This window comes from Marmota flaviventris, chromosome 1 (assembly GCF_047511675.1).
Source record: "Marmota flaviventris isolate mMarFla1 chromosome 1, mMarFla1.hap1, whole genome shotgun sequence".
NCBI classification, from domain to species: Eukaryota; Metazoa; Chordata; class Mammalia; order Rodentia; family Sciuridae; genus Marmota; species Marmota flaviventris.
In genome coordinates, this window is record NC_092498.1 from 200,598,286 (window position 1) to 200,621,976 (window position 23,691).

The window sequence follows — 23,691 nt, forward strand, 5'->3', positions numbered from 1 at the left end:
AGACTATATTCATTTTATTTCCGTTAAATGCCTCAAAGCAAAAAGTTCAAGGGTCTGACTTTTCTCTCTCTACTGTTCATCTTATGGTCAAAGTCCACTTTCCATGCTGGTGGGGGCTAGAACTGTGCCTGTCAAAGTGACAGTTGCCACAGCATGCTTACTGCTTCAGAATAAAAGAAGTTGAACATTTACATCCAAATATCTCACAGATTTACCCTACTATAACATGGAGCCCCAAACAAACAAATAAAAACTGGCTTTAAAACCAATGCCATTGAAAAGTTTGGCAGGATCCTTAAAAGTTATACTTACTTACCTACCATATGGTCCAGTCATTCCATTCCTAGGTATTTACCCAAGAAAAAAAGAAAACATATGTCCATACAAAAGCTTTTACATGAATGTACAGAATCACTTTATTTGTAATAACCCAAAGGTAGAAACAATCCATATATCCGTTAGTAATGAATAAATAAATATGGTATAAACAAAATAGACAAATTGGGGTGGATTTATATACAATGGAATGCTACTCATCAATAAGAAAAGGAGAAACCACTGATACAAACAACATGAATATATTAAAACAATTATGCTATGTAAAAAAAATCCAGATTAAAAGGAGCCACATTGTATGATTTTATTTATATAAAACTTTAGAAATTTAATTTCTTGTGACTAAAAGCAGATTGGTGGTTGCCTTGAGAGGAGGGTCCAGAAAGCCAGGGGGAGAAATTACAAAGGGGCCTAAAGATATTTTCAGGGGTGATATGGATATGTTCACTTTCTTGAATTTGATGGCTTCATGCATGTATACATGTGTTAAAACTCATCATTTGGGGCTAGTGTTGTGGCTCAGTGGTATTGTGCTCACCTAGCATGCATGTGGCACTGAGTTCGATCCTCCGCACCACATAAATGTAAAATAAAAATATTGTGTCCACCTAAAACTAAACAATAAATATTTTAAAAACCTCATCATTTGAACATTTTACATGCATGCAGTTTATTAATTATGTCTTAATTAAGCTATTTAAACATTTTTGAAAAGAAATAAAAAATATGCAATGATGCAGTATCAGGGATTAGATTTATACCCACCTCCAACAGACAGAAAATCAGACAAGCATATGAAATAGTGATTTTCAACATTAGCACTCAATGCAAGGTTGTGATCCCTGAGAAATGGGAAAGTGAGCAAGCCTTATAATGGCACTCACTCATGGCCTACAGAGTGCCCCAGTGGAGCCCAAAGGTCTTGCAGAGCTGAGGAGATAGAGTTCAAAGTTCTGGGAGGTTTGCAGGGCAGAGTACCAGAGAGGAGGGAGTTCCACATGCAGAAAGACAACTCCTGGGACTGCCAGGTAAAAAATCTCAAGTCTTTGATCTCTGATCAGTGCATGAGTATGAAGAAATTCCTTGAGGCAGGCAAGAGAACCACCTGGAAAGAAGCAGACAGAGCAATTCCTAGAGACCTTACAGGATCAGGAATAATTAGTATTCTCACCAGTTGAAATGGAAAGACCTGACAATACCCAGGTAGCATCTTCAGAAGGGCAGTGTCTTAATATTAGGGCTAAATTCATCCACACTAAAAGTTTTTGGGACTTGCCATAACAAAGTTTAAAAGCAAGCCTTGAAAAATCTGTTTCCAAGTAACTATGTGCCAGAACAAATCTCCACACTCTTTAAAGGAATAAAACAAAATCCAACACCTGACACTATAAAATTCCCATTATGTGGCTTTCAATAGAAAATTACCAGGCATGCAAAACAGCATGAACATATGACTCATAGGTAGGGGGGAAAAATAGGAAAAGGCCCAGAAATGGCAGAGATGATGAAGCTAGCAGACGGGGGACATTAAAATAGCTATTATAAACCTTACAAATAAACATATTCAAGGATGTTCAAGGAAACATGAACTCAATTATGAGAGAAATAAAAGATACAAAAGAAAACTCAAATGGAACTTCTGGAGGTGGAAAATACAATACCTGAAAAAACACATCGTGAACAGAAATCATTATCTCCTTGATACCAGTACACACTTTTGGGCTTTCAGGTGATAATTGAATCACCACTTCCTTGGCTGAAATAAACAATACTCTGTGCTGTCATGGTGTTTCAACCTCCCCTTCAAAGCCCTTGTCACAGTTGTGGTATTTCCATTGTGAGCAGGACCATTCCACTAGTGTCTGTGTTCCCCACTACCAAGAGCAAGAGTGTGTTTTTGCTTACCTCTGCCTGCCTTTTGTCTAGCACAGTGCTAGGTATGAAGTAAACTCAACTCATGTTTTGAATAAATGACTGAATGAACTCCTATAATCTGCCTTGCAACAATTCATTCCATGGCTCTTGTTTAAAGCATTACCCCTGTCTTCCTTCTTCATCTGCATGGTGATGCTGGTTGACCATGGGTCTCATTTCTTAAATGACTTGGTAAGATGTGGTTCCTGCAGGCACTGTTGAATCCTGACTCATTAAGAGAGCCTTAAACTCTGGTCTTTGGTTTCTCAGCTCCTACATAAGGATGCTGAAACAGATCTCTCTAAGCATTCTCCCAGCAGGTTGTGGTCCAGTCTCCAATAATGTTCCTCTTCCTACAAGATCCTGACTTCCTGGTCGTGATACCCTTGGGTCAGCTCTTCCTGCATTGAATCCGGGATTTCTGGGTGACTACTAGAATGGAGTAGAGAGGTAAAGTAAGTCACAAAGGCACTGTGGCTTCTGTGTTGGTCTCTTGAATTGCTTGCTCAAGGGGATGACAGCTGCCATGTCCTGAGAACAACACTCCAGCTGCCCTAAGGAGAGGCCCTCAAAGACAGCTAGTAAGGTCCTGCCAATAGTCCTGTGGGGGAACCATCTGGAACTGGATTCAGTCAAGCCTTCAGTTGACAGCAGCCCTATCTGACACTTGACCTTAACCTCATCAGAAACCCGAGCCCGACTACTCAGGAAAAGTGCTCCTGAATTCCTTTACCTACAGATGCTATAAATGATTGCTATTGTTTAAACCAAGTTATGGAATAATTTATTGGGCAGCAATAAATAACTCACACACTGACACAAAAATTTCTTTCACCCTCACTCTTCAATTACTTCCACTGTAAACATGAAAACACTGTATTAGCTAAATCCCCAAAGTGGGAATCTTTCCTGAGTTGGGGATCAAGTTGGGAGCCTGGGATCTAGACCAAACATCTCAAGAAACATCGAAAGTTGGGGAGTTTATCTCCTCCCAACACTCTCCTATATCCCAAGTCAAGTTCCCATCATGGAGGGTTACCTCCCTTGCAGTATCCAGCCCCCGGTGACTGCTCTGGAATCCAGATCTCATGTCCCCTGAAAATGGTGTTATGCCCAAGTTCCTAAGTGGAGGGCATATGGGGCCTCATCAGCCATTACAGAGATGCAATGTCATTGAGATGAGCCTAAGAAGATCTACAGGTGTGTCCCTCTCGATCTCTTTTCCAATTCTCAGAACCATTTGTCAGCAAGGACAATGGGATTCTCATTGTCTTTGTGTGTGTGTGTGTGTGTGTGTGTGTGTGTGTGGTGCTGGGGATCAAACCCATGGCCTTGTTCATGCAAGGCAAGCACTTGACCAACTAACCTAAATCCCCAGACCTTCATTGTCTTGATTGTATCAGTTCCTCAAATGTGTGGGTGGGTGGAAGATAAAGCAAGCGAGGCTGCATATTTTGGTGAGCTGACCTTGCAGGTTCCCTCCGACAGATGGACATATTCAAATTCTGGCAGACAAAATGTGAGAATCCCTCTTTCTTCAACTGGCTGGCTGGGAGATCTTATCTCTCAGTTGAGGGCCTCTGAGACAGTAACTTTCACCCACTGATTTAGAAAATGCAGTTGCATAGAACAGAATCAAGAGTTTTTGAGCAGTCATGGGGCTCTTTTTTGACAAAATTAAAAGCCCCCCAAGGCCCTTGTGTTTTGCTTAGAAAGAGAGATGTTTCCTCCCAAGAGTTCTTCAAACTTCTGCTTACAAGCAATGCCAAGAAAGTACCTGTGGCAAGGATATGGAAGACCCATGAATCCCTTAGGATTCCAGTGTACCAAGATGTTCATCCATTGCTTATTTACAGATGAGGATGGATGGATGGATGGATGGATGATGGATGGGTGGGCAAATGACTGATGAGTCCTCTGCTCAGTTTTTTGGATATCCAGGAGGCTCTGTCCAGACATCCAATGCCCTTACACAGGCAATCGAGAAAAAGCATCACTGTGGGTTTGTATGCCTTGAATCAGTCTCTCAGACACTGGTTTTCCCTGTCCCTGACATCCATCCCCCACCCTTCTGGCTTGTTATCAGCTCGGTGCTGTCTCTTTGCATTAAAGTGACAAGCAGCAGCACAAAGCTGACGACAGGAGGCTAGAGCTGTAATTTGCACTGACATTCACTGGCGTTATCCACTTATTGCCTGGAAAGCCAAATAGGAGATTTGTCTGATTTTGATCCCTGGAAGAAAGACGACAACCCTGCTCTATTCTTGCCGTTCAAAACAAGGCACCAGCCTGGTTCTCAGGCCTGAGTTCTGGCTGGCCATGACCAGCTGCATGATGTGGGTCTTCAGCATCAGTCTTCCTTTCCTCTGAAGTGGAATTTTCTGTCAGGCCTGAAATCTAGCAAACCCTGGCCCCGTGAGCTTCGGATGCTGGTGGATGTGCATGTCGTTTTCTCAGCTAATCACAAAGCTATTTGCAGGTTACCAAGGGGCCTTAAAGGGATCCTTGTGGGAACTACACACCTCAGGGAAGTCAGACCTTAGCTGAAAAATACCTCAATAGTTCTCCTTCTGCCTCCCCAACTCCCCTTTTTAAAATACCCCCAGCTAGATGATTTATAAGGCCCAGTGCAAAAATGAAAATATGAAACCCTTTGTTCAAAAAAAGCAGGAAAAACATACTCAAATGCAAAAAAGGTACTAAAATTGGCATTCTTCTGTGATCCCTCCCTGACTTGTAACGCTTTTTATTTCCTAGGTCATGCTGTCCTAAATATTATCATAGTAATAAATACATAATCTAAATTATCAGCGTGAATTTTAGCACTGATCTCTATAGTATGCAATGCCAGTTTTAAATGCACATGTAAGACTACTTATATTTTGGAATCATCAAAATGGCACAGTTTGTATTTCAGAGCTCATGCACACATATAGACTTCATTCCCTGCTGGAACAATGGAAATGTTCCATAAAACGAACCATTCTTCTTTCCCCTCTTAACGTAGGTACTTCCTACCAACACTCTGCCCCCATCTCACTGCTGAGGATGGAAGGAATGAAAGGAAAAAAACGATAGTTGCCCTATTTGTTTATTTTCCTTCCATGTCACCATGTCCAGTGTGTGGCTGCTAGCCCAGGGAAGTCACATGAGTGAGAAGGTGCTAGGGCTCCTCAGCGATCTTAGGACACAGTTGTCTGCTGCTTTTGAGGCGAGTTCTGGTTGCATGGGAAGGGATCCCTCTGGGCTGTTGTCTCAGTGGCTGATAAAACACAAGTTCAAATATAAAATTTATATTAAGAGTTCCCAAATGGTGACAGCAAAGCATCTCATCAAGAATGAGGCCACTGTAAAGGTCTCATGCTCCTGAAGCTGGTCCTACCAGTCAGGGTGGTGGAATACGAGAGCTGATATACTCGGAGGGTGTTTACAATAGCCAGGCACAGAGGGACACTTTTTATATTTTTATCAGTCACTGAATCTCCTGACAACCAAATATAGCAGGTTAAGTTCCTACCGCAACTTTCAGATACGAAACTTTAAGCCCTAGGAGGTTAAAAGTCATAGAACTGGTGGACCTGAGAGACAGACCGAAGCCATCTGGCCCAGAGCCTCAGCCCTAACTTCTATGCAAACTGCTTCTCAGGCTAAGTCAAGAAAACCGTTGGGGGAGGTCACACATTTCCTTTCTCCTCTTGCCGTGCCTGTAGTCACGTTTACATGTCAGAGTTCAGGATATTTCTGTTCAAGTGGGAATCCATAATTTTACTTCTCAAAATATTAACTTTGCTTAAGTCCAGGTCAAAAGGCTTACAGGCATTTTAAGGGCAATAATGAGGGGTGGATCTTACACAGGGAGATCTAGAGTTGGCTGAATTGGGGAAGGAAGTTGGTGGGTCCAAAGGAAGCCCCTTCTGCCTGCTGTTTGTCTTGTGAACGTGGGGGTTTTACTATCGGGACCCACCCAACTAAGCCCTTGGCTTAGTCTTTCTTGTCTTTTAGTAAACAACATGCACACACTCATGGATACACACACACACACACAAGCTTGCATATACTCGCACCTCCACACAATCCAGCTCTGCCTCCAGCCCACATTCTTAGGAACCAAGTGTCCCTTCCCCAGCCCCACATCCCATCCCTCTCTCCCAGTGTGACTCCAGAGCATTGACCACCCATGGCCTGGAGAGGTATTGTCTGTCAAGTTCACCAGATCAAAGGAAAAGCCCTTTCTATCCTGGGCACCACCCAGGACACTACCCACATCAACCTCAAGGTAGCACAGCTAGGAGGAAGAGGAGTGATAGCTCTGTGCTGGTATTTGGGGAGGGGAGGGGGCTTGTTTAAGGGAAGGGACTTGGGGAGGGCACAAGCAGGGATGTGCAAGGTCAGATAGCCCTTGGCACAAGGTCTCAGAAAAGGGATGGATCATCAAAGTACCCAGTGGCTTTCTGTCTGTCCTGAGGGGTTAATTGTCAGTCACTGATCAAGTCCAATTTGGTCATCTTTATAGCCATCAGAGCCAATTACCTTTTAGGAGTAGTGCATGCTTTCTGATTAGCCATCCAGACAAGGGCAGTGTCAGATGGGAGCTGTGTCTTCACTGATCATCATGAAGGTCATGGGCAGAAGTCCCAGGCTCACCTGCTGTAATGGCTACTGTTCCAAGATACATTAAAACAACAGTTTGAAGGGTTTTAATTTCTCTTATAAATATTCCTGCGCACACAGACAAAAAAAAAAAAAAAACCTAGAAAATGTAAAGGATGCATCATTTAGGATTTTTTTTTTTGTAGTTGTAGCATGCCTTTATTTTATTTGTTTATTTTAGTGGTGCTGAGGATCGAACCCAGTGCCTCACACATGCAAGGCAAGCACTCTGCCACAGAGCCCCAGCCCCAGCCTCATCATTTAGGATTTTTTAGAATATAAAATGTATAATATATTTCAGGATGAAGGACTCTAGACTGACTGCCTGGGCTTGAAGAAAGGACCTCTGTGAAGGATGGTGATGGCTTAATCAGTTTTTTATTCATTCTGATAGTAGCAATTGCAGCTTTTCTTCCTCTTTGTCTTTCATTTTCCCAGAACATGGAAGACTTCCCCTGCTTCTTTCCATCTTGCTTTGAACAGTGCCTTATTGCCTGGCAGCAGAAGGGGACCGAGTGCCTGTCCTTCTCTGGCTTCCTCTTCTGGGTTGTATTGCTCTATTTCCATCTGGGTGCATTGTTTGGAAACCAACAGGCATGAGTTTGATACATAATGCAAATGCCTTATCTTGTTAATGTCACACCATTGACTAAAGAAGACAAAGAAAAAGATGCCCGCTGACCGATTGGTTTTATATTTCATGTGACACCCACTTGACTTTGGACAGCCCAGAGCAAAGAGCAGAGCAAAGATTATCTCAACCAGAATTCCCCAAGTGGCTATTTTGGGGTCTTTATTCTTCTGTCCCAGAATTTTCCTTTTTTTTTTTTTCTCCTCAAAATTATTCCTGGTCCCAGGGCTTAGGGACAAGAAAAAATTGTTGGTCCCTCTTAACATAAAAGTTGGGATCATTTTTTTTTTTTTTGTGGCCCAGGTCAAGTTGGATAGGCATGATCTGCTAAAGAGGAGTGGAAAATAATGCCCTTCCCAGTGTCACATTTGGTAACATTGAGTGAGAGAAGGGGATTCATGTATATAAGAGTCTATAAGGCTGGGCCGAGTGGCACACACCTATGATCCCAGCAGCTTGGGAGGCTGAGACAGGAGAATCATGAGTTCAAACCCAGTCTCAGCAAGCGAGGCAGTAAGCAATTCTGTGAGACCCTAAATAAAATACAAAATAGGGCTGGGGATGTGACTCAGTGGTTGAGCGCCCCTAAATTCAATCCCAGGTTCAAAAAAAAAAAAAGAAAAAATAAGAGTATACACAACCAAAAGACTATGGTCTCTGTCTTTTTTTTTAATTAATTAATTTTTTTAAAACAGGCAAATGAGACCCCACTGTCAGCCTGTGAATGGAAATTCAGAAAAAAAAATAGGCATTCTTCTTCTTTTGATTATAATTTTCTGTTAATCTAATTTTTAAATCTCCAGCAAAAATTTCTTGCACTGTGATGATACAGTTTTTGTTGCAGATAGTAAACCTCCATCAATCCAGGTTTGCCGATTTCTTATTTCTCCTGGCTTTGACAGTGGGGGGCCTGGGTGTTGAATGCCAAGCAATTGGAAGTTGACCCCTGGGCTGGCTGATCCCAGCTCTAAGTTAATCTTCGCCAACCACCAATGAGATGGGCAGCATCACTCTGCTGTGTGGCCACAGAGGACATTCTTTTCAAGTTGTTGTGGGTTACCATGGAAACAGGGCCATCTTAATGTTAAGAATAATTTGCTCTGTAATGAAAATGGCCTCTTGCTAAAGGAAACTGAACTTGGCAGCCCTTTGAGTCATTCTCAGTTGCTGTCCCCACCCCACCCCCGCCCTACTTTCTTCCGCTTGCCTAGAGGTCTTAATTTTGGTGATCTATGAGGTGTCAGCCAGAAGGTCTTGTGCTCTGCTGCAAAGCACTATAAAAAGGCAGATGTATGACGGTGTCATCCGCAAATACCCTAGAAAGTTAAGTGTTAAACCAGCGTTAATAATAAATGTTTTCCTCCAAAGTAGGTTACGGCCCTATCGCCCTAGCCCCTGAAAGTATTACAAACCAACAAAATCTCAGGGAGTCCACAGACACCTAACCCTGCTTTTGTCCTTAGAGGACAGTCAGAGAAGTTATTAAATGCCATTCCATCTTGTCTGTCTGAAACCCTGGGGTGGAGAGAGAATAACCCCTCCTAAACTCTGATCTCCACAAGTAGGAAGTCTTGGAACCAGAAAGCCCTGGAGATGGCAAAAATGACTTTTGAAAGTCTTCCCAGGAAACATGGCCATCACCTCTGACCCAGTGTTTGGCTGCCACCATTTTGATTCCAGTCCTCCACCGCATCTGAACAAGAGGAGGCAAAGAAACACCACTGATCTAGTCCTGCCTCACCTCCCATTCAGGGGCCCTGCCTCCATCTTCAGTTGTAACCCATGGCTGTGATCAAGAAAATTCCAAGTTGAAATTCTATATTCTTGCCCCAGTAGATAAAAAGTCCTGATTGCTTCTCATCTTCTATTGCTTCCCAGTAAAATTGGTGGCCGTTGTTTTTTTTATTAGAAGGTTCTTCCAGATACAGGACAAAGAGTCGACATGATTGGGGAAATGAGCCATAGTCAAGAACTCCAAAGGCCCCCATTTCAAGATGGCCTCCCCAGAAGCAGCCCCTGAGAGAAGATTCTAGTGAAAGTGACTCACTAGGAGGTGTTCTCAGGAAAATCCAAAGCAGAGTGGAAAAAAAAAAAAAAAGACTGGGAAGGGAAGGAGAACAAACAAGTTTTCTGATGTCAGACAAGTTCCCTGGAGAGCGTTTGTTAGCACAATCCCTCAAGAGACCCAGGATAGGTCACATTCAAATATCCCCACTGGGGAGAAGGGAATTGGAGAATTTATATCCCTGCTGCAGTGGGGAAGCTTAGGATACCTGCAGGCCAAGCAAATCCAGTAGCCTGTGGTCAGACGGATGCAGGCCCAGTCAAGAATGAGGTACGGAGTGCTTGATGTGCCCAGAAAGGGTGAAAGGCTCCAAGACATGTGGACACAGGACTGACAGCATCTGCAACACCCCCCTACCACCACCCCCCATGAGAAACTAAAACCAATGAAGGAGCCTAGAGTTTTCTTCTTGATTCATCAATTTTTCATCACTCATTCATTCATTTAAGCAAGCACTGTCTGAGCACTGCTGTGTTCCAGCCATTGTACTAAATGCTGGGATTTAAAAAAAAAAGGAAAACAGCATTTATTGTTCCTGAGAGGTGAACAGTCTAACAGAGGAGCCTGTACCCAAATGTGTTTCACCCGGGTCAAGTTTGTGCTTAACTATTTCTAACTTCTGTGCAGGGCTCTTCCAGGAAAAGCCAAGCTTTTTAACCTCAAAAAAAAAAAAAAAAAAAAAAAATCTCTGTGCATGATTACATAATCCAGGGGTTTATAAGCTATGCTGCTGCTTCATGTTCATAAATTACCTTGAGATCCTTGGATGAAAAGCCCAACACGAGTGCAAAGTATTATTAGTATAAAAGTGGTATTAGGTAATACCAAAATAAATAAGCTGACGCAGGAGCTGTGTTCTACATTTAGGGGAGTGTTCTGGGTCTCCTAGGTCCTTTATCTAAGAATCAAATGCTCCCAACAGCTATAAAACATTCCTGCCCTGGTTTGTCTTATGACCTGAGTATTTTTTTTTCTGGCAGTAAGCTTTGGTAAGTGCCCTGCTGCTTCCAAGAACTGTGGCTGCTGAGCAGCATTTCAGTAGCAGCCCAGGCAGAGGGGTTACTTAAGGTTACTTGAGGTCATGCCCATCTACTGCCTATGACCCACATGCCTGGACCAGGAGATAGGCAAAAGGCCTGGAATGAGAAGGACGAAGGACAAAACACTACCGCTCTTAGGGTAAAACAGGTTAGGAAGAGTGCAAGCTGTCTTTATGTCCCTCCACTCCCAGGACAAAGACTTGACTATCAAAATGGATCCTCAAGATGGGGTTGCCGATACAGGAAACTCAGTTAAATTTGAACTTCAATTAAATAATAGATACTTTAAAAAATAGATGCATATCCTAAATATCTCAGATATCCCAAATATCTCATGGGACACACACTGAAGCATGATTTGTTGCTTATCTGAAATCCAAATGTCACCGGACATCCTGTATTTTGGTTTTCTGACTCTGGCAACCTGCCCCAAGGGCTTTACCAGAAGGACATGTCTCTTTTCCTTCACTGCCAAGGTCAGAATGGGAGACCAGAAAACTATAGAGGACTCCATTTCAGGCTACATGGGAGGTTCAGATTTTTCCAGTTAAGCCATTGATCTGAAGTCAACTAAAATGGCTTTTTCAGGCCCTCCCCAACTGTTCTGAACTGAGGGATATGGAACCCCAAACTATTCTTTTCTTTGAGGGAGGAGGTACCAGGTATTGAACTCGACCACTGAGCCACATCTGCAGCCTGATTTTGTATTTTATTTAGAGACAGGGTCTCACTGAGTTGCTTAGTGCCTCACTTTTTGCTGAGGCTGGCTTTGAACTCGTGATCCTCCTGCCTCAGCCTCCCAAGCCACCGCTCCTGACTCCCAAATCACTTTAATCACTTAAAGTCCCTAATGCCAAGCATAAAGCTGACTGACCTGGACAAGACAATAGAAAAATATGTCCACAGGTGGGGAAAGGGAAGCAGAGAAATGACCAGGGCCTTGAATTCCAGAATTCCTTTTCTTTTCCATAGATTTTTAGTCTGTAATGGGCTTGCCTTAAAAATTATGAAGTTAAACCATTCTTTATCTTTTAAACTAAAAGAAGAATGAAAATCTCATCTAAAATTAGATGCCACATAGATTTTAAAGTCACAGGGAGTCAATCATCCCCAAATCTCCCATATGCTCAGCACATTTTTCCTGGCCTTGCACTCTACCAGCAGTTACTACCTTTGAACCTTGACCCAGTCTCAGGAGCAGGAATCACCAGTGTTATTCAACCTTCTAGCAAGGTCGGCAGGTCAGGCCAACACAAGTTGAGGGGCCTGACCCTAGCAACGAAGACACACTCATACAAACCCTTCATGACACTAGCTCTTTCCATTTGAGCAAGTTGTCAGGAGGTAAACTGGAGCCTGATTCTTAAGTTTAGAGCCAAGATCTGGGTATGTCGTTGAAGGGTTTCAGACCCTGCCATCCATAGGGTGACTGGTAGAGTCCACAAATTCATTCCATAAATCTTTTTTTTTCTTTAATTTTTTTAAATTTTTTTTTAGTTGTTAATGGACCTTTATTTTATTCATTTATTTATATGCAGTGCTGAGAATCGAACCCAGTGCCTCACACATGCTAAGACAAGTGCTCTACCACTGAGCCCCAGCCCCAGCTCTTATTCCATATATCTTTATAGAACCTGTACAATGTGGTAACTGGGGATAAAGCTAGGGAGAGACAGACAAGGCTCCTGCCTTCATGGGGCTTTCATTCCGGAAGGAGATGTGTAGACAAATAATAAACGCGTAAGCAAATTAGCAAGCATAGGTCAGCTGGTGACAAGTAGACTTGGGAGACAGGGACAGAAGTACAGGTAGAAGGCAAGGCTACTTTATGGAGGACGAGCTGAAGGACTTCTTGGAGAGGGGATGTCTGAACAGCCAGCCTCGTGTTCTATTTGGGGCCTCAGCTTTTAGACAGAGCTACTATAGAGCTCTAAGATGGAACAAGGTTGGCAATTGAGGGACAGTAGGGAGGCCAGCAAAGTGGAGTGCTCAAGTTGGAGAGCAGGGAGGTGAAGTCCAAGCACCCAGTAGTCTCAGGCCAGGGTAAGCAGTCTGGATTTTATTTGAAGTGTGGTAGGGAAGTGGCTGGAAAGCAAATCTTACCCAGTCTTATCCCAGAGTCTCACCTTCTCCTGTAAAGATCAAGAAAGAGAATAGGGGCTCAACTCATAGATGGGCAGAGTCACCTGGAGACCCCTCAAGTAGGACACAGACCATCTCCTTGTAGAACTTTGGTCTCTTCACCTGCCCATGGCCTCACACACAAAGGTTGGCTCCTAGAATTTTTTTTTTTCCAGGATGTAAAATCTTTCTTCCCTAAATCTTCATGTGCTTTCCCACAGAGCTACTAGATACCCAGATAAGGTATCAGGCCCTGCAAACGTAAATATTTTGGCCCTGAGGCCTAATGTGGGCTGGGAAAGTCCAGTCTCCTTATGCCTTCCTGCAGAGAAAGACAGTCCAAGCCTAACAGTGGATGTTTAGCTGGACCCTGGCACTGGGGCTGAACATTTTATACACTCAGCTCCTTGGACTGAGAAGAAGGCCAGTCCAGCACTTGCCTGGGAATGGATTAGACCCGTGGTATTCAAACTGTGGTCCCAGTCCAGCAGTATCAGGGAAGTTGTTAGAAATGCTAAATTAGAAACTCTGGAGGCAACACTCAAGTTTTTGTGTTTGAAGAAGACTTCCAGATGATTCTGGTTCTCAATGAAGTTTGAGAAGCACTGTTTTAGAAGAAAACTGGGCAGAGGGTTAAGGAAAAAATAAAAAAAATAATTTCTGCTTTTGCTGAGACTTGGCTCTCATTGCAAAGTCAAATCAGGGCAAAACCAGTAATCTTCAGGGCACTGGGATGTGTGATGTCGTTTCTGCTCCAAACCCAGTCAACCACAGAACCTAATCTCTGAGTTCTCCATTCAACAAAACTGTGTGATTAAACACATGGATAATGAGTTAACTTTGGCTGTGTCTCCCAGTGAGGTCCCAAGTCCTGAGTTTATTCTTGGTGTACCCTGGATGATCCCAGGACATTCATTCATGGCTCTCATGCTCTTTCTCTGCCAAAGACACAAAGATGATATAACCCCATCTCCGCCCTTGATACATAGCTTGTATCAAGAAGAGGGTATAGGTAATGAGTTCTTCAGGAGAACTCTGGGTTGGTTGGGGGAGGCATAGAACTGGAGAGAGGAGGTCTCAGACAGATCCAGGAGGAAAGTGTGGCCAGGGTTGATCCAGTTCAGGTAGTCTCACGGTGGAGGCAAATCATGGCACAGTCAGATGGGAAAACTGGAGTTGACTTCCCCACCTGTTCCCTGATGGCAGAACTGAGGAGCCCCCACTTCCTCTGCAGACCAGAGTGTGCTTGAAGTGCCAAGGGGAGGTGGAAGGGCAAGAAGGGGCACCACTGGCACTTAGCTGACCTAGGCCACTCACTGGTCATCTGACTGGCCAGCCCTAAAGCCTAGCATCCCCTTCTCAATACTCCCACTCCAATAGACACTTCCAAACCAGGCTTCCACCCCAGATTTTTGTCCATTTGAAAGTACTTTCAGCTGAGCAAAGCAGGACCAGGACTAAGTCCTTGCCCCTTGACCACTTCAGTCCTTAAAATCTAGGCCTCCTGGTTCCACTCATGCCCATGGAATGGCCACCTGTGATAATTCACTCATTCAAAACTATTTATTATGCTAGGCCCTGACCTAAATGGCCCTCTTGTCATCCTGTCACGGTTGGTTAATAATTAAGCAGGAACTTTTGGCCTGGCTAGTAATCAACATGGTAACAATGAACTATTATTTTTCACCTATCAAATCAGCAGTGCTTTGGTCTAAAAAGAATAGTTTGGTGCCAGTTTGTGAGATGAGCACCTTCGACACTATCATTTGGAACATCCTTTCTATAAAGCAGCTCACTGATAAGTATCCAAAAGTCTTTAAACTCATTAGCCCACAAAATTCATCTAGAGGTTTATTTTAAGGAAATTATTAGGGATTTAGGCAAGTATTTATGCTAGCTACCATTTACTATGAATACACCATGTGCCATGCACTGAATACATAAAATGATCTCCCATTTCAACAAAACATTTGTTTTTAATAGTAGATAATTATAAACAAGCTATATTTGCAGTGAGAGAGAATGTTTAAACCACTTAGAATTAGTCCACAGAACAGAATACTATGCATTAAAAACTCTAAGAATTTTAAGTGCCACAGGGAAAGCTCTGATGTACATACCATGATTCTAACTTATAAGAAATACAAAATAAATACATGTGCTAAGATAACAAAGAGAAATAAATAAAAATAATAGCAGGTAGTATGGCAGCATTCTTAAAGTCTTCTGCATTTTCTTAGTTTTGTACAATAGGTGTGCATCCTTCTATGATGAAAAAATTATAAAAATTAAAACACACAGGCACACAGATGTTCCTCCTCCCCTGACCTTATGACCTAAGGAACTTCTTATCTCATTCTTCCTTCAGACAGCTGACTCCTTGTCCAGCCCTGCTGAGTCACCATGTCATCTGAGATTTTTATTTTCTCTGTGTCAAGTAGGTATAATAATCCTGGCCTCTCCACCATCTTCAGGAGAAGAAGGTTGTATATTGCAGGCACCTTCTGCTTATAAAACCCCAGGTGAATGCTAATGACTCTCATGACTAATAGACGAGTACTTTCTGGGAGAGGTGAGTCACGGTGGCTGTGACATCACCAGAGAGACTCACAAAGGAAGAAATGGTCTCCTAGGACAGGATTTGACATGAAGACTCCTCTTCCCAGAAACCTGTCTTGTGTAGATTTCCAAGAGAGACTGGAAGGTGGAGTTGTGTCCTTAGCTATTGCTGATACCAAGCAACTCACACCCGTCACTGAGCATTAGCTTGTGGCACACACATTGCAGATCAGCTGGGGTTCGGCTTCTCTTGGTGGGATCAGCCCTGTTGGACTCCAGGCTGCCGTTCTGGCACAGGTCTATTCCACATGTCTCTCATCCTCTCAGGACCAGCAATATTGCAGGGGCATGCTCTTCTTATGCAATGACAGAGGTTCAACAGGACACACCCAGTCACACTAGCACATCTCATCCCGCTCTGTGCATAGCCTCTGCTCGTGCCCCATGGCTGAGCCCAAAGTCAATGGGCAAGGACGCATCCTCCTCCCAAGATTGTAGGAGGGTCTGCAAACTCTCATGGCAAAGTGGGTGGATACAGAAAAAGGTAAAAAATGGAGACCAGCAATTCAACCAAGCACAGAGGGCTGGGAGGTAACATGAGCCACAAAACTATCCAATTGTCCAGACTGAAGGAAAGGAGAGAAAGGATGGACAGGAGTATGGCTACAAGCTGTTGGAGGCAGCTAGGAAATACCTCTGTGCTTCATTCACTCACGCAGCCAAGAGACATTGATTGGAGGGTCAATCTTGGAGCTTCACCAGGCTCCAAGACTGACATAGGTGAGGTTGAAAGCAAGACTTCCCTCCCTTTAGTTATTTACCTTAAACACTTTATTTTCAAACCTGAAGCCCATAGCCTTACTTTAAATGCACTTTAATTTGCAGCTTTCTTGCCTCTTGCGTTGCTATGGTTTTAAAAGGTCGCATGTATTTTTATAATCTCAAGACCATATCTCAAGCTCTTCTCTCATGTGCAAACATCTTTACGATCGGACTTCTCCCTGGGATGGAAAAACGAATGTGTCTCCAGTGTGGTCTACATCTGACAGTGTAGTTTATGGCCAGGGGAGGGTGGGTTGGATGGGTATATGGATCAACTGGCCAGGAGAACACCTTAGGAAGATCAGGGGTTGGGGGATTCTCCAGATGTGCTACACAGGCTAACAGAGGAGATGCCTCTGCAGAGGCAGCAGACATGGAAGGTTGAAAAGACAGAGGCGAGGGTCGGGAGCTGGGAAGCCACTGGCCATGCAGGTAATGTGGGCTGCTGCTCCCGGCTAGGTGACATGAGGAAAGGTTGGCCATGAGGAAGCAAGCAAAACCCAATGTAGCTGAGCAGGTAGGAAAGAGCCCTATGGGCCCAAGCCCCAACTGTGTTCCTTTTATACTTTTCTATGTCAGTCTTAACAGAGGTGGATAGGACTAGGCTGAAGGGCTAAAGAACCAAATGCAACCTGTGATCCTGAAATAGAAGCCAGCACAGACCAAGGGCCCTGCCACCCCACATCAGCTGCAGAGCCTGTGTTTATTATTCTTTTTTTTTTTTCTTTTTTATGGTCCTGGTGATTGAGCCCATGGCCTTGTGCATGGAAGGCAAGCACTCTACCAACTGAGCTATATTCCCAGCCCCAAGATTATTATTCTCAGAAGTGGATGATACAGAATGACTGCAAAACAGGAGTATCTTTTTCTTTCCAAGATAAAACAAATGTAGAAGAAAACAACCTAGTATGGAATCCTGCTAAATAATGGCAAAGCTAATACAGATGACCTTCCTAGCAAGAGTTCATTGTACCTATAAAAAGTCAAGAATTGAACCCCAGTCAAATCCTGAGGGGGAAAAAACATCACCAGACACCTCCCTAAACACCTGACCTCAAAACCATGAGGGTCATCAATAATAAGAAAAGTTGGAGAAACTGTCAAGACCAAGAAGAAATATGACAACTAAATGTCATATCATGGGTGGAATCCTGGAACAGAAAAAACACATTAGGTAAAAACTAAAGAAATCCAAATAAACTATGGACTTCAGTTAATAATGATATGGCTTCATTAATGGTAACAAATGAGCTACACTAACATAAAGTATCTTAAATAGGATAAACTGGGTATGGAGTATATTGGGACTCTCTATTGCTGTGTTCATAATTCTCTGTAAATCTGATCTAAAAAAATAAAGTCCATTTTCTGAAAACCAAATCAAGGGTCAAGAGCACAGACTTGGGAGCCAGGCTGCATGGAGTCCAGTCTCAGCTCCTCCTCACTGATTGTGAGACCTTGCGGGTCAAGACACTTGGCCCTTCTCTGCCTGGGTTTCTTCACAGGGAAGAATCATACAACCTGCCTCTGATGGCCTTGGGGACCCAGTGACTTTCAACTTGTCAAGTTCTGCAAGAGTGCCTGGCACCCGATAAATATGACCCATGCTTATTGCATACATAAATAAAACTAAAGATATGGGCTTATCTCAAATATCATATAAAACAGTAGGAAAGGTTGTGAGCTTAGCCTGTTTATCTTTGCTGCCTTGCTTCCTATTTAAGTTTCCCATTCTCTGCCAAGGTCGGAGGGAAAGACCCAGCCTGCAAACCTCTCACTGGAGGAGATACTAGCACAAGTGGATGCACCTCCTCTGTTCCTCCCAACCTCTTCCTTCTTCCCCAGGAGTGTCCTACTGGATCTAGGACTGAGAAATTCCATGGACACCTCCAATCCCACCATCCTTTCCCAGATGCATGGCCCCAGACTGTCCAGCACCTCTGCTGTCTGCACTGACCCTCCGCTAGCTCAAGCCTGTTGGTCAGGAAGGGAGCGCCACCATGCAACAGGATGCTCAGGAAATGCGTATGTTCCTTATGACTCAGGAAGAGTTCTCCCTAAAGAACAATCCTGAACTTTGTCCAAGTGGCAGTGGCAGAAAGTTTGCCATGGGTCATCTTCCTGAGAGCATCTGATCAAAAAAAAAAAAAACAAAAACAAAAAAAACCCACAGCAGACTAGCACTAGCACATCTGCTGCTTCCTTCAGTCAAGACCTTGACCTCTGGTCATTTCCTGTTTCCACTCATGCTATGCTCCCTCCTTGGGGCTGCTAGTAAAACAAAAGCCAACAAACACCTCAAGGATGAGGCAGGAACTACAGATCTTAGGCTACAGGAGGAGACCAAGTCTCCCAATTCCTCAGTGGGCTCCCTGTTTCTGACTTCCAAAGAGCATATTTCTCATCAAAATAAAACATTAATGAAATGCTAATGAAGGAGGTCATTCTTGTGACCCTTGTTTTGCAGGTGGGAAAACAAGTTTTAGGAGACAAAAAAGAGAAGAGATTTAGAGTGTGTTTCTTGCTTGGAGAAGGGGTTGCATTTCTTCATCCACATTCCGTCTGGGGTTAGCTTGTTTCTTTGCTTTATTTTTCATCATGCCAGTACCTGGCAATGACCTACATAGACCACATGCCTAATAATAATTTGGGCTTTATTAGCACCCAGCATTCAAGGGCCTCTGGGGATTTGGCAAAGGGCAATTTATGAAATCATTTGCTTGTTGCAAATAGACCTTCATATCTCCGGGTGGCCTGTGAAGGGAAGGGAATGTGGGCTGGGAATATGTGCACAGCAGTCACATGTCTGGCTTCTCTCCCTTTTAATTTTTTTATATGGAGATTTCTAAGACCATGGCTCACTTGCACAAGGTTGATATTTAAAATTTATAGCAGCTAGTATGGCTCAGGTATCACCAAGCAGAAAGGATGTTGGCCAGGATACCCAGTCAGAGCCCCCACTCCCCAAAACCAGCTGGCCTTTTGGCATTACCCCTTAAGTTATAAGATTACAGAAAGATCTGGGGAAGGGTCTAGGTGGTCACAATGACTGTGCCAAATAATTCAGCATTTATCTAGCTGACCATTAACCGAGAATTCACACATATTCTGCATTCCTGCAAAGTACAGATCCATAGCACAAGGCTGAGCATGAATTTGTCCCTAAGCATAGTAGGTAATCCATAGCAGGGTGTGGAGCAGAGGTGATTGGATTTGGGAGACATGAGGATTTCATTTTATTGCCTCTCACCTTCCCTCTGGTCTGCTGGAGCTGGTCAGGTGGGTCAAGTAAACTGGTTACCTAATATAGACAGAAGTCACATACAAATAGCCTGAGATGATGAGAGCTAAGGAAGCCTAAGAAGCCCCCAAGTCCAGAGGGTGAATGTCCTTTGGAAATCAGACTTCAGAGACAGCACAAAACATGGCAGTGGCCAGTGGAGAGCCTAGGACAAGAGGGTGGGGAAAACCAGAGCACCACGAGAGAAATGAATCCACAACCACTGCCTCAAAATCTCCACCACAGTTCTCCCTGGGATGCTTGGCTGTGATTAAGCGTGTAGGGTGGGGTGCAGTTATTCAGTACTCACCAGCTCTCAGCACCTCCTTGTAAAAATACTTCCCAAATGTGCACAACTCCAACAGCGAGTTCTGTCCAGGAAAGATGTTCCAATGCCAAAGCTCATGCTTCAGAAAGACCTTCATCATGTGAAGGGCTGCCTTCTCCTGGGAAAAGGAGGATTTGGGTGACTGAAATTTTCCATCCCAGAATCCCAGTGCTCTACGACTTTGGCTGGGAGCGGGGTAGCTCAGATATTTTTGCCAATGCAGTAATTTTTAAAACAGGTCTCCAAGGCCACTAGTGGAATACCAGGATTCTCCTGATGGATGCAAATCACTCTCCAAACATGTAAATTGTTTCTTCTGCTCTTCTGAATGCATATCACACAATCCTCCCAACAGTCATTCACATGGAGAACTAGTAATGTATTAAGAGAATCATTAAGAATGACTGAATTTAGAACTTATGAGCCAATAGAGTGAGTGAGCTCAATACTTTATTTTGGTGTTCTACTCCAAATTCTGTCATCCATGCAAACATGTGGTAACTATGTTTCTGCTGTAGACCCATCTGTGTAGTGGGCTGGAATGCCCACACTAGGAGGAAGCAAGTTTTGTTATATCTTACATCTGCAGTTGCTGCTATATTACCCCAGGTAGTTAATTGCAGATTATCTGATCTCCCCTACTGTGGTTGCTATTCTATATTTATCTCATCAGTATTAGGGTCTTGCAATTTTCTAGTAAACTAGATTGAAAGTTACACATACATTGTGGTTCAAATAGGAGTCATCAACATCCCTAGTGAAAAAGCAAATGTTTAATATCATCCCTTCCTACAAGAAAAGCCTTGTTCATACAGCAACACTTGGTTATTTTAGGCATCTCATCTTTTTTCCATGGGAAAGTGTGGAAGGGTAGACTAGGTAGACAATGAGGTAGGTCTTTTGCCCCATTTAAGCAGGTTCAAGTTAAAAATAGTTGGAGGGTTATTGCTCTCTTCAAAGAAAGTTTTTTTGTAAGTATAATGTTATTATTTGAATAGGTTATAAATTCCTGTGATTCCAAAGTCAAAATAGCATTAAAAGAATAACTGAGAAGTTTTGTTGCCATTGCTTCCCTGGTCTATTTGGGTCTGACACTCCATTCCCTGGAGGTCACCACTGTATTGCTTTCCGATAGATTGTTCCAGTGTTTTTTAATGCAAGTAGAAATATTTCATGAATGCATAAAGCTCCCCTGACCGCACATTAGAAGGTAAAGTTAAATAAGGTGGATAAATTCAGATATGACTCCAAAATCCTGAAATTGCACCTGAAGTCTGTTTTCCTAAGACCATCAGAAACACTGGCATTTTTCTCTATATCAGCTCTTTGGAAAAGGGTGAAACAGAATTTTCTCCATCTCCTTGGCTCTGCTTTACCACTCCTTTGTACTTTCACACATCAACAAGTTCACAAAGATCTCTAATGAGGGTCGGGATTTTGTTCTGCACCCCACTCCCAACCTCCAGTGAGCTCACTTGTCTAGGGCCCCATCACATCGGTGCCTGTGGGGATGGGCAGAGGAACTTTAGTGCTTCAATATTCAAGAAGGAGGTGGCTGGCTCATTCAAATCAAGGTCACTTCCAACTGGAAATAGTCTTTAAAAATGGGTCTCATGGTGGAGAAACTTGATACTGAAGGATGTCCCAAATATGTAATGCTCAAGATATTTAGAGAACTTTTTATGTGCCAGGTGCTACGGAAGGTGCTAAGTAGAAAGTGGACCGGACATGGTTCCTGCCCTCATGGACCTCGTAGCCTTGTGAAAAAACTTATAACACACTGAAGTAAAAGCCACAACGAAATGCAGAAAAAGAGTTCCTGTCTGGGATGAGAACTCGGAGAAGGCTTTGTGGCATAGGTTTCATCAAAGCTGAGACCAAAGAGACAAGGAGGACTCAGCCAGCTGGTGAGTGGGACCCTGAGGTGGCATTGTGGCACAAAGATCTTGCCATGGGCAAGTCATGGCTTATCCCTTCTCTCCAGCTGTCTTTCCCACGGGGACTTCCTGGAGAAAATTGTGGTACCAAAAGAGTGACTTTAATGGAGTTCTGGTAGCATTCAGAGCTGGAGTGTGGGCAGAGGTGTACCACCCTTCATGTCTCAACACAGGGACCTGGGCCTGGTCCAACAAGTTCAGGAGGGGAGTCAGGGAAGAGTTCAGGGGGGAAAGTACAGAAATTGAATGCCTCTCTTCCAGGACCTCCATGTTCGTTCTCAACTCCATTCCATACATTTGTTTTGGAAACAGAAAAGCTGCTGGCAATGGGAGCTTCCAAGGGAAAGTCTCAAAATGTCAGAATTTGAATCCAATTCCCAATAGAAAACAGATGGCACCCTCAAAACAGGATGACCTCGGGGCGGGGTGGGGGGGATCATTTACAAAAATGTGCATTGAGAGGGCACAACCACTAGTGCAGTAGCTATGGCATTATTCCTTGTAGGCCCAAGATAGGAGATTAGGGAGATCTACAGCACAGCGGGTCCTTGAATGTCTAAAACACAGACTTGGGGCTTTAGAAAGGTAGAGAGCCTGGAGTTGGGTAAAAATCAGCAAGGGAAGAGATGGGAATCCTTTAAGATTAACTCTACCTGAGTAAACCTTGCAGATGATTAAAAAAAAAAGACAGGGGCTGAGGTTGTAGCTCAGTGGTTGAGTACTTGATTCGATCCTCAACACCACATAAAAAAATAAATAAATAAAATAAAGATATATGTCCACCTACAATTAAAAAAAAATTTTAAAAAGAAAGCAACAGGCTTCATTAATCTTGAATTTTTGAATTTTTGCTGATCTTCATTAATCTCTACCAGTTGGTACCTGCTGTAATAATGCTCTTTAATATACGACCCCCCTCCCAATCAAAGTCTATCAACAATGAACATTTATTCTCATGTTCATGGAGCAGAAAGTTAATTTCAGCTTCACTGATTTAGGCTGGGCTTGGCTGGTGGCTTTATTTCATACTGAAGGTTGGCTGGGATTGACTCTCCACTATAGAATAGCTTCAGGTTGGCTCTACTTGTGTTTGTTCTGGGACCCTGGCAGAAATGGTAATGATTATTCAAGCCATGTTTTCCTCATGGTTGATGCAGAAGGCGCAAGCCAAATTAAAGTCCTAAGCTCACTGCACATCCACTCATATTCCATTGACAGAGATAGTTCATATGACTAAGTCCCACATCCAGAGGGTAGCACAGGACACACTATCCACAATGGGAGGGCACCCCACTTGCCCTTGGTTAATTAGCAGATGCACAGTGGAGAATCGAGTTTGGCAATCCAATTTATGACAACCCTGCAATCCTCACATGGCAACCAAGCATCTGGATCCCTGGCTGGAAATGAATGTAAGGGGAGCAGTCTGGATTGGTACTTGGTGAGCTGTGGCTGAGCCAAAGGAGTCTAGAATTTGAGGATTCAAAGGGACCTTCACACATTCAAGCATCCATTCTTCCCAGATGTTTACTGGGCAATTACTATGTTCTCAGCATTGTGCTAAGTACAAGGGACACAGAAGGAAGTAAAAAGCAGACGTCACAAGCAGAACTTAGAGTCTAGGAGAAACAGGTGTTAACCAAATAAACACACAATAGGGGACTGGCTAAATAAAGTAGAATAGATCCACATATTGAAGCAAAGTTAAGGAAAACCTCTGTAATTTAACATTTATTCCCTTAAAAAATATATAAACATATATATTATATGTGTATAATATATATATTAAGGGATATATATATTTGTAGCTTTATCCACTGAAAAGTCATGATGGGGATAAGCACCCCTAGTGCTCAGATTATGGTCTCTAAAAACAATTTCCCAATGCAAGAGACAGAGTTCTTGGATAAATGACTGATTCCATGAGTAGGTAAAAAGTGTACAAGATGAGCCTGGGTCATCAAATGCCAGAAATTCATTGTATGCCAGAAAGGAAACTGTGAAAATC

General features: G+C 43.3%; 1 long non-coding RNA gene across 1 annotated transcript; it reads right to left on the minus strand.

The window, feature by feature from the left end:
* Nucleotides 1–512: 512 nt before the first annotated feature.
* Nucleotides 513–19,854, minus strand: LOC139705156 (uncharacterized). The gene is made up of 3 exons (XR_011707006.1): nucleotides 19,729–19,854; nucleotides 6,781–6,909; nucleotides 513–5,512 (listed from the first exon to the last, which is right to left on the minus strand). It is a non-coding gene; the product is annotated as an uncharacterized lncRNA (long non-coding RNA).
* Between the last annotated feature and the right edge of the window lie 3,837 nt (nucleotides 19,855–23,691).